General features: G+C 42.4%; 1 long non-coding RNA gene across 1 annotated transcript in view; it reads left to right on the plus strand.

The window, feature by feature from the left end:
* The window catches only part of LOC139076109 (uncharacterized), a 51,193-nt gene extending 42,210 nt beyond the window's left edge, over nt 1-8,983 (plus strand). Inside the window, exon 5 of the long non-coding RNA XR_011527382.1 lies at nt 8,765-8,983. This is a non-coding gene — a long non-coding RNA (uncharacterized lncRNA). The remainder of the gene's footprint in view (nt 1-8,764) is intronic.
* The last annotated feature ends 1,190 nt before the right edge of the window (nt 8,984-10,173 follow it).

Genomic DNA, 10,173 nt, shown 5'->3' on the forward strand with positions numbered 1-10,173 from the left:
AGCTCTTTCTCTAAGATCAGAAACAAAATGAAGCTGCCCACTCTCACTCCTTCAGTCAACATAGTATGGAAGTCCTAGCCAGGAAAATTAGGCAATAAAAAGAAATAAAAGGCATCCAAATCAGAAAGGAAGAAGCTAAATTGTCTTTGTTTGCAGATGACATGATCTTATATAGAAAACCCTAAAGACTCCGCCAAAAACCTTTTAGAAATAATAAACAAATTCAGTAAAGTTTCAGGATACAAAATCAATATACAAAACTCTATTACTTTTCTGTATACAATGAACTATAGGAAAAAGAAATTAAGAAAACTATCACATTTACAATCACATCAAAAAGAACAAAATACTTAGGAATAAATTTAACCAAGGGACTGAAAAATCTATACACTGAGAACTATGAAACATTAATGGAAGTAATTGAAGAAGGCACAAACGAATGAAAAGACATCCAGTATTCATGGTTTGGAAGAATTAATATTGTTAAAATGTCCATACAACCCAAAGCAATCTACAGATTCAATGCTATCCCTATCAAAATTCCAATGGCATGTTTCACAGAAATAGAAAAAAATCCCAAAATTTACGTGGAACCACAAAAGACCCCTAATATCCAAAGCAATCTTGAGCAAAAAGAATAAAATTGGAGGCATCACTTTCTGATTTCAAACTATATTTAAAAGCTATGGTATTCAAAATAGTACAGTACTGGCATAAAACACGTAGATCAGTGGAATAGAATAGAGAACCCAGAAATAAACCCACAGATATATGGTCAACTAATTGTTGAAAGGGAACCAAGAATACGCAATGGTAAAAGGGTAATCTCTTCAATAAATGGTGTTGAGAAAACTACATATCCACTTGCAAAGGAATGAAATTGGACCCTTATCTTACATCATACATAAAAAGTAACTCAAAATGGAGTAAAGACATAAATGTAAGACCTGAAACCATAAAATTCCTAGAAGAAAGCATAGGAAAAGAGCTCCTTGACATTAGTCTTCACAATGTCTTTTTCGATATGACACCAAAAGCACAGCCAACAAAAGCAAAAATAAATAAGTGGGACTACATCAAACTAAAAAGCTTCTGCACAGCAAAGGAAATAATCAACAAAATGAAAAGGCAACCTATGGAAAGGGAGAACATATTTGCAAACCATATATCTGATAAGGGGTTAATATCCAAAATATACAATTAATTCATACAACTCAATAGCAAAAAAACCCCAAATAACCCGATTAAAAAATGGGCAAAGGACTTGAATAGATATTTTTCCAAAGAAAGTATGCAAATGGACAAGAGGTGTATGAAAAGGTGCTCAACATCACTAAGCCTCAGGGAAATGCAAATCAAAATCACTCTGAGTTATCACCTCACAACTGTTAGGGTGTCTATTATCAAAAAGACAAGAGATAACTAGCGTTGGCAAGAGTGTGGGAAAAAGGGATCTGTGTGCACTCTTGGTGGGAATAAAAGTTGGTACAGCCACTATGGAAAACAGTATGGAAGCTCCCCAAAAAATTAAAAATAGAACTACCATACGATCCAGCAATCCCACTTCTGTGTGTATATCCAAAGGAAGTGAAATCAGCATCTCAAAGAGAGGTCTGCGCTCCCATGTCCATCGCAGCATTATTTACAATACCAAAAAAGAAAAAAACCTAAGTGTCTGTCAATGGATAAATGGGAAGAAGAAAAATGTAGTATAGGGATGAGGCTGGTGGCGTAGTGGTTAAGTTCACACACTCCAATTCTGTGGCCTGGGGTTCGCAGGTTCGGATCCCAGGTGCAGACGTACATACCACTCATCAAGCCATGCCGTGGCAGCATCCCACATACAAAAGAGAGGAACACTGGCACAGATGTTAGCTCAGGGATAATCTTCCTCAAGCAAAAAGAGGAAGACTGGCAACAAATGTTAGCTCAGAGCTAATCTTCCTCACACACACAAAAAAAGTGATATAGATATACAAAGGAATATTATTCCACAATAAAAAAGAAGGAAATCCTGCTGTTTGCAACAACATGAATGAACCTAAAGGACATTATGCTAAGTGAAATAATCCAGACACAGAAAGATAAAAACTGCATGATCTCACTTATAAGTGGAATCTAAAAAATTTGAACTCACAGAAGCAGAGATTAGAATATGTGAGGCGATGGATATGTTAATTAACTTGATAGTAGGAATTAATCATTTCACAATGTATCCATATGTTAAAGCATCATGCTGTACACCTTTCGAAGAAATCACACTGTACAACCAAAAAGCAAAAACATTTATGCCCTCCTCTCCATCATGTGGAATTGTTGCTAGGAAGCAGTTACTCAGTCAGGGACTGCATTTTCCATCCGTCCTTACATCCAGATATGGTCATGTGGCCAATTCTTGCTGAAGGAAGGTGAGAAAAGGTGCAGAGTAAATATTCTTTAAGAAATTGATGGGGGTGTAGCATAGTGGTTAAGTTCAGCATGCTCCACCATGGCAGCCTGGGTTCATAGGTTTGGATCCCAGGTGCAGACGTACACCACTAATCAGTCATGGTCTGGCAGTGACCCACATACAAAAAGTAGAGAAAGATTATCTCAGGGTGAATCTTCCTAAGCAAAAAAAAAAAAAAAAATCGATGGGGATTCTCCATATTTTCTTTCCCTACTTGTTGGCTGGATGAAGCTGACTCTGAGCCCTAAGGGATGGTGGGGCCCTGAGTCTCTCTATGCAGAAAATCCACAGCATCTTATCACATCACCAGCAATAGATAGTGTTCTTTTCCAAAGGTGTGACCCACATCACAATTCTAAGTTCTTTCTTGCTACTAGAAGCAATTTGCTCTGCCTCCATGTACCTTTCTGGACCTATCCTGCAGTTCTACAGCAGTAGACCTCCAGAGTTTCTTCTATGATTGGGAATTTTTAACCTTTGAAGGACAGAAAGAAAACTGAGGATCAATTTGCTTTAAGCAGTAGGGATCTTGAGTATTTTTGACAGTGTCACTGGAAAGCAAATACTCTCCCATCAGCCACTAATGCTTCAGGTCCATTACCCTCCTGCCAGCTGCTATGGAACAGAGTATTCCAACCAGTGTGAGATCATGGTAAAGCTATTGAAAGCCATAGAATGTTAAAACAGAAGGATGCTTACTACTGTGTGACATTGGTTACATTTCTTAACCTCTCTGTGCTTCAATGTCCTCATTAATAAAATAAATACATTAAAAAGGCTGTTATAGGGGCTGGCCTGGTGGCAAAAGTGGTCAAGTTCACACGCTCCACTTCAGCAACCCAGGGTTCACAGGTTTGGATCCCAGGTGCAGACTTAGCACCACTCATCAAGCCACGCTGTGGTGGCATCTCACATAAAATAGAGGAATATTGGCACAGATGTTAACTCAGGGCCAATCTTCCTCACAAAAACAAAAGGTTGTTTTAAAGAGTATATTACATATTAGATGTAAAGCACTTAGAAATGTGCCTCTTACATAATAATCAATCAATAAATGTTAGCTATTTTTTTCCAACAAATATTCATTGAGTACACGCTAAATTCTAGGCCTTGGTTCTGCGTTCTATTCTGGGGACACAACAGTGAACGGATATGTTTCTTGCCTTCATGGAAGTTACAGTCTAACGAAGGAAAGGGGCAAGAAAATAATTACACAGATAACTCCTAAATTACAACAGGAATAAGCGTCACTATGGCGCCTGTAACAGAATGTAGCAGACGCTGTCCGTGGCCTGCTCGCCTGCCCTCGGCCCACCCGGAAGTGAGGCAGCTCTGCACGTGAGCCCCCATGTAGGGGAGGACCAGACTTGGTGGAATTTCTCCATAAGTGACATTCAGTGTTGTTGTTACTTTGGACCACATACAGCAGTCAGAGGAGCATAATCTTTTCAGAGCTTAAGAGCTCCAAAGGGTCCTACCGCAGCCGAGACGGATGGGAGAGAGTCCACTTTTAATAAGAGATAGTCCAGATTACTTGACTGTCATAAAAATTGTTTGAAATAACTGATTACTTCATGGACATTTAGAAATCTCAATAAACAAATACATCTTCATCTTTCTATTCTAGCGGTACATTAAAATGGAAGCTTGCTACATTCTTCAGCAGGCAGATAGATGCAAAAAAAAAAAAAAAAATACAAGATTACACTGAGGAGCTCTGCAGAGGGCCTGCTCGTATCTTTAAGGCTCTAGACACAGGAGTGAGGGCTTATCCCTTGGGGAATCGTGGTGCACGTTAGTCAATGGGAAAGATGATGAAAGCTGAATAGATGAGGGGACTAAGGAAAGGCAGAAATTTTTCCCAAAAAGTTGCTTTACATTTTATAGCATGAGACTCAAGGAGAACCACACTCATTATATCTTCACCTCCTGTGGGACAATCCAATTCAACTAATTATCACTAAGGTTTAACTGGAAATTCAATACATTATGCAAATATCCCCATTTATGCACTGTCACGTCAAGCCAGTAGTTAAAAGGAGGAGATGATACTCTGGTTCTCTTCCAGAGACATTCCAGAAGCAACGAGGGGAGCTCCCAGCACAGGCATAAGAGAAGAAATCTCCCAGAGGGCTTGCTCTGGTGCTAAGGTGCTGCAGGAGAGGGACTCAGGCCCCTTCTTTCTAAAGAAATCGGGGTGCAATTACTGGTTGCTTCTAAAGAGTAGTATGACTTTTTGTGTCACTTGTCAGGAAAAAATATGCAAGGCAGAGGCCAGTCTCACTGCAGGATAGAGAGATGGGAGCCTGCGGGAGAGGGCAGGGCCAGGGGCCAGCTAGGGACTCTAGGAGATGAGCTGTGTTTTAGAAACAGAGGGAATGAGATGTGATGTCCACATTCCCCACTCTCCTCATGCCACCCCACATATCCTATACGACACTGACCCACTGTGGGTGCAGCAGGCCGGGCATTTTCTCCTGCCCTGCCCACTGCCTGGAATGCCCTTCCACGACCTCTTCTTGCAAACTCTAAACTACTGGCTGTGGGAACCTGGGCGAGTCATCTTACCTCTAATAAAAGTGATTATAGTAACTACTCAACTGGGTTAATGTGAGGATTAAATACATTATATTTAAGTATCTATCACATTGCCTAGAATATAATAAATGATCAGTAAATGTTTACATGAATAATAACAAGAGTAAATAAAACTTATAGAGTGCTTGCCATGTGCCAGGCACTATTCCAAGGGCTTTACATTATTACTTTATTTAATATCAAATCACTAATCATCAGGGAAATGCACATAAAAACCACGTCACACCCATTAGGGTGTCTATTATCAAAAAGGAATGGAAAAACATTCTAGGCAGAGGAAAATTATATGCAAATGGCCTGAGGTGGGACAAATAAGTTTGTCTATGAATGATTGTAAAAGGCCAGCAGGGCTGGAATACAGAGACAAGGAGGAGCATTGCAAAACAGGGTTTCGGAGAGATAAGTAGGGACCAGACACATAGGGCGTTTTGAGCCATGCTCAGGAGTTTTATCTGCTCTAACCATTCATGACCTCCATTCAGTCTTGTTTCCAGCGGCCGGTCATTCATATTTAGCCCATTGCATTTTTATTAGAAAATCCTTCTTCACAGTGGGTTGGAATCACTTTTCCTTCAGCTTCCAGCTCTAGGCTCAGTCCCCTGGAGCCCTATAGAGAAAACCTACTGCTTATTCTATTGTCTCTCCAGGTCACGTTCCCTCTAACTCTCCTGCTCTGAAGTTTAACCCATCCTCATAGGGCAAGGATGTAAGACCCTTTTCCATCACTGTGGCCTTCTTTGGAACACACTCTAGTTTGCCAGCATCCTTCCTCAAATGCGATGCTCAGGACCAAACACTTGAGGTTGAGCCTCAATAGAGAAGGACTTTCACCTCCCTTGTGTAGGACATTTAGCTTCCATTGACGTGACTTCAAAATGAAAGTTCTTTATTGAAAGCCATCTCACACTGCTGATTCATAATAATCTTGCAGTCAACTAAGCCCCTTAAATCCATTTCTTGTAAGCTGCTGTCAAACCAGGTGTTTCTCATCCAATATGTATGTAGGCCTTTAATTTTTAATTTATACCTTGTTTATTTCTAAAAACGACTGTCAGCCTAGAAACAGATCACAAGCATACACCTACACCATTAAAATCAGATCTAAGGGAGAGCAGAAACCTTACATTTCACAGTAGTTTTTCTGAGTTTAAGTGCAGATATCTATATATACCCTATTCAATTTCATCCTATTGGTTTAGGACTCTTGGTGCTGTTTTTCCAAACTTCTTTCTCTTCTGTGAGTAAGCCACTCTCAGCAACCTATCATTTGCCAGTTTCCTGTTGATCACCATTCTGACATGGTTCCTGATTCTTTAAGTGAGAGATCTCAGTTCCATCACTTACTAGCTGCGTGACCTTGGGCTGGTTAATTAACCTGTCTGTACCCCACTTTCCTCATTTGCATAATAGTGCCCACTTCATAGAGGTGTTGTGAGGATTAAATAAAGATGTTTGATGGGGTTTCTCCACACTTTCTCTCCCCACTTGCTGGTTAGATGAAGCTGACTCTGAGCCCCAAGGGATGGTGGTGCCCTGAATCTCTCCACGGAGAAAAGCCACCCACCAATCAGGAACAGCTGCCTCAGACCGCCCTGTGAGAGAAGAATAAGTTCTTATTGTGCTAAGACAATAAATCATAGGGGTTGCTTGCCTCTACTGTCCATTCTTGCCCAACTCTCAATGGCACTACCTGCCTTTTGACTTCAGAGGCAGAAGGTAGGGGGAGGTTCCATCCTGAGCCCGTTTGCCCCCAGGTGCCCCCCTCCCCATCCCTTGCTCTGTTCTCCATCACAGCGAAGCCTGCAGGCTCTGCTTTCCAGGCTCCCGCTTCAGCTTGCTTCTTGAGGCAGTGGCTGACGGGAGGCATGGGCAAGATCCTGAAACGCAGGAAGAGAGAGCAGCCAGGGCGTCTCTCCCGAGCCTCTCCCTCAGGGCCTGCATTTCCTTCCCGCCTCTGGTTCACTCCAGACAGGCCCACCTTGGTTCCAGCTGCCTCAGGGGGTCCGAGTCCCTGGGCTCCAATTGTACCCTCTTCTGCCTTTGTCCCTTTAGCCTGGTAGGGGCTTCCCACTCCTCTGGTCTCTGGTTGCTGCACTGCCCCCTGCCTGGCATCTCAGCCCTTCTATCACCTCTGTATCCAATTGTCTCCATGAAAGGCCTTCTGTATTAAACATTCAAGTGATTTCTGGTTCCTGGAGAAATCAGTACCTAGGAAAAGGCATCGTCATTCTTCACACCACGATTGATGAGACATTTACCAATAATGAGTTTTGCTAACATTATACTTCATCTCTGATTCAGGAAATAGAATATGCATCTCCTACACTGAACCCTCTTGGTCCCTGTGAGTTTCACTGGCGTGGGCGGGGGGTGGGGGGGGGGAGTGTGCTTTTGTTTTACTTTAGCCAGACACTAGGATGTACCATTTAAAAATCCCTTTGCCTCCCCTGATACGGACGTAATCTGGAGACCCTGTAAGAACCTCCTAACTTATCTCGCCGCTCCTTCTCTTGGCTTCTCAGTCATCGATTTTTGACAAGCAAATCTGATCGTGTCACTCCCCTGCTTAAGGCTTCCCATGCCCTTGGAATAAAATATAAACAGCTTACCATGGTCAGCAGGCCCAGTGTCACCTGCTGCTGGCCCGTCTCTCCATCCAGTGCCCCACCTCTGCCCTCCCCGCTCCGCCCATCCTGTTTTATTCTTGTTGCTTCTTCCTGTTCATCACATTCCCAGTTCATCTGTGCACATTTGTTCCCTCTGCCTCCAGAACTTGTCAAGTCTGTCTCCTCTCATCACTCAACTCCAAACTAAATTTGAACTAAATTCCCTACCCCTTGGTCATTTTCTAACTTTTCAACTTTTTTTCATAGCACTACTAGTTAACAAAATCAGCTGGTTCATTTACGTCTTTGCTTATGTGGGAGCATGACCTCAACTATCTTATTCCCCTGCCGTATCCCCAGCATTTGGGAAATTCAAGGTATTTGTTGAATAAATGATCAAATCTTCATTTCTCAGATGAGGAGACTGAAGCCCACTGACATTAAATGACATGTGTAGGATCTCCCAGCCCAAGATCTGACACCGTGCCTTCTTGGCCCCTCTACCACACTGGTCCAAACACAGCTAACTTCTATCCTATAGCTTCCAGTGCTGTATGGCTAAGAATTTATATAGATTGGACCAGAGATTACCCCATCCTTGGACTCTTCTGTAGCATTTTTGTTCAATAACACAGCTGCCTCTCATCATTCCACATCTCAATGAACATTGGCCTTGTGAAAACCAACTAAACAACCACTATTAATTCCACAATGAATTTTCTTTGTGAATGTACTCATTGTTAAAATGCAATTTTCCTGGTTATAGACCCTCATAGAAATGAATGCATATTTGTGTCTATACATAAATATTTAAATAACACCTCCTCCTCCCACTCTCTTTGCCTTGCCCTTGGCAATCGGCTCTCGAACTTTTACCTGGCTGAAAGGTCTGCCGCAGTGCTATGTTCTATTCAAAGATACTTCCCTTGAGGCCCTGGAGATTCTTGCTATAATTTGACATTAAATATAAACGACAAAGAATAACTCAGCCAACTCAGGGATCCCACCCACCTCAGTTGAGCTCCAAGCTCACACGAAGAATCAAAAAGGTCTGAAAGAGCTTCCAGCCTAATCTTTTGAGGGGAAACTAAAAGAGGTATACCATACACAGGCGGTGGCCAGACTACAGAGAGCAGTGCTGTCGCATTTCATCTGCCAAAGGCGGGGAGAAAGTGCTGGACGTGAACTTCACAATCAAGTGCTGCTCGTGGAACTGAATTCTGAAGACATTCCTTGGGGCAACTAGGAGAAAACGTCTAAGGTGATCACATTTTCCAAGGCTGAAAATTAGGACACGCGAGCATATAAAAGAAAATTTCTTTTTTTCTTGTTTTGGTGAGTCCGTGTGTGTGTGTGTGTATTGATTCTATATATAAAGAAGCCAGTAAAATTTAGAATTTTACTCAACATGTTAGATTTTCCAGGAACTGGGATGGATTGGTTTCAGGGTGATAACTGGAAAAAACATTTCAAAACAGGGTTATCTCAAAAACTGCTGTCTATACACTGTTGTGTCTACCTTTAGCTCAGTTCCTATAAGAGACAAATAGAAATGTTTCCATTTCTTGCAGAAAAAACTTTCCATGGTTCAACTTGCCTACAGATTACACTGGAAAATCCTTAGTCCAAAATTCAGGATTATCTCTCTCCTATGGATCTAACTTTACCCTCTTTTATAAACTGTGTTACTCACATAGGCTAGGCTTTTTCTGCAGTAACAAATATCTCCCACATCCCAGCCTCTTCCCTTGCTAAAGGGCTATTTCTCCCTTAAGCTACACATCCGTCAGAAATCTGCAGGGGGCTCTGCTCCACAAAGCTACTCAGGGACTCAGGCTGATGATGGCTCCGTGATCTCACAATAGTACACCTAGAACCCAAATCTGCCCTCTAGGTCACCACTGCAGCTGGGGAGAGGCTGGAGAATTATAGACAGGCCATTTAATGCCTGAGCCCAGAAATGATACACATCCCTTCTGCTCATGTTTCTTTGGCCTGAATTGGTCGTGTGGGCTCACCTAGCTGGGTGAAGGGCTGGGGAATGTGGAGGAGCAAATACAATATTGGGTGAGCATTATTGGCTCTGCCACACAAACCCACCAGTGCTCAAGAAGAATTAACCACTTGCTTAAGAGCCCCTTAGAGTCAGACAGAACTGCGTTCAGTTCCCAGTTCTTCTACTTAATTACTTGTGTGACTTGTGGCAATTTAACCTCCCTAAGCTGCAGTTTCCTCATTATATTCCTCTCTAAGCCTCAGTGTAACATAGGAATCATCATCATCATCATAACACATATGTCGTCAGTATTACGTCATCACTATTAGAATTAAGTGAGCAGGGGCCGGCCCGGTGGCGCAGCGGTTAAGTTTGCACGTTCTGCTTCTCGGTGGCCCAGGGTTCGCTGGTTCAGCTTCCGGGTGCGGACATGTCACCGCTTGTCAAGCCATGCTGTGGTAGGTGTCCCACATATAGAGCAGAGGAAGATAGGCACGGAGGTTAGCTCAGGGCCAGGCTTCCTC

Source organism: Equus przewalskii, chromosome 15 (assembly GCF_037783145.1).
Source record: "Equus przewalskii isolate Varuska chromosome 15, EquPr2, whole genome shotgun sequence".
Lineage (NCBI taxonomy): Eukaryota > Metazoa > Chordata > Mammalia > Perissodactyla > Equidae > Equus > Equus przewalskii.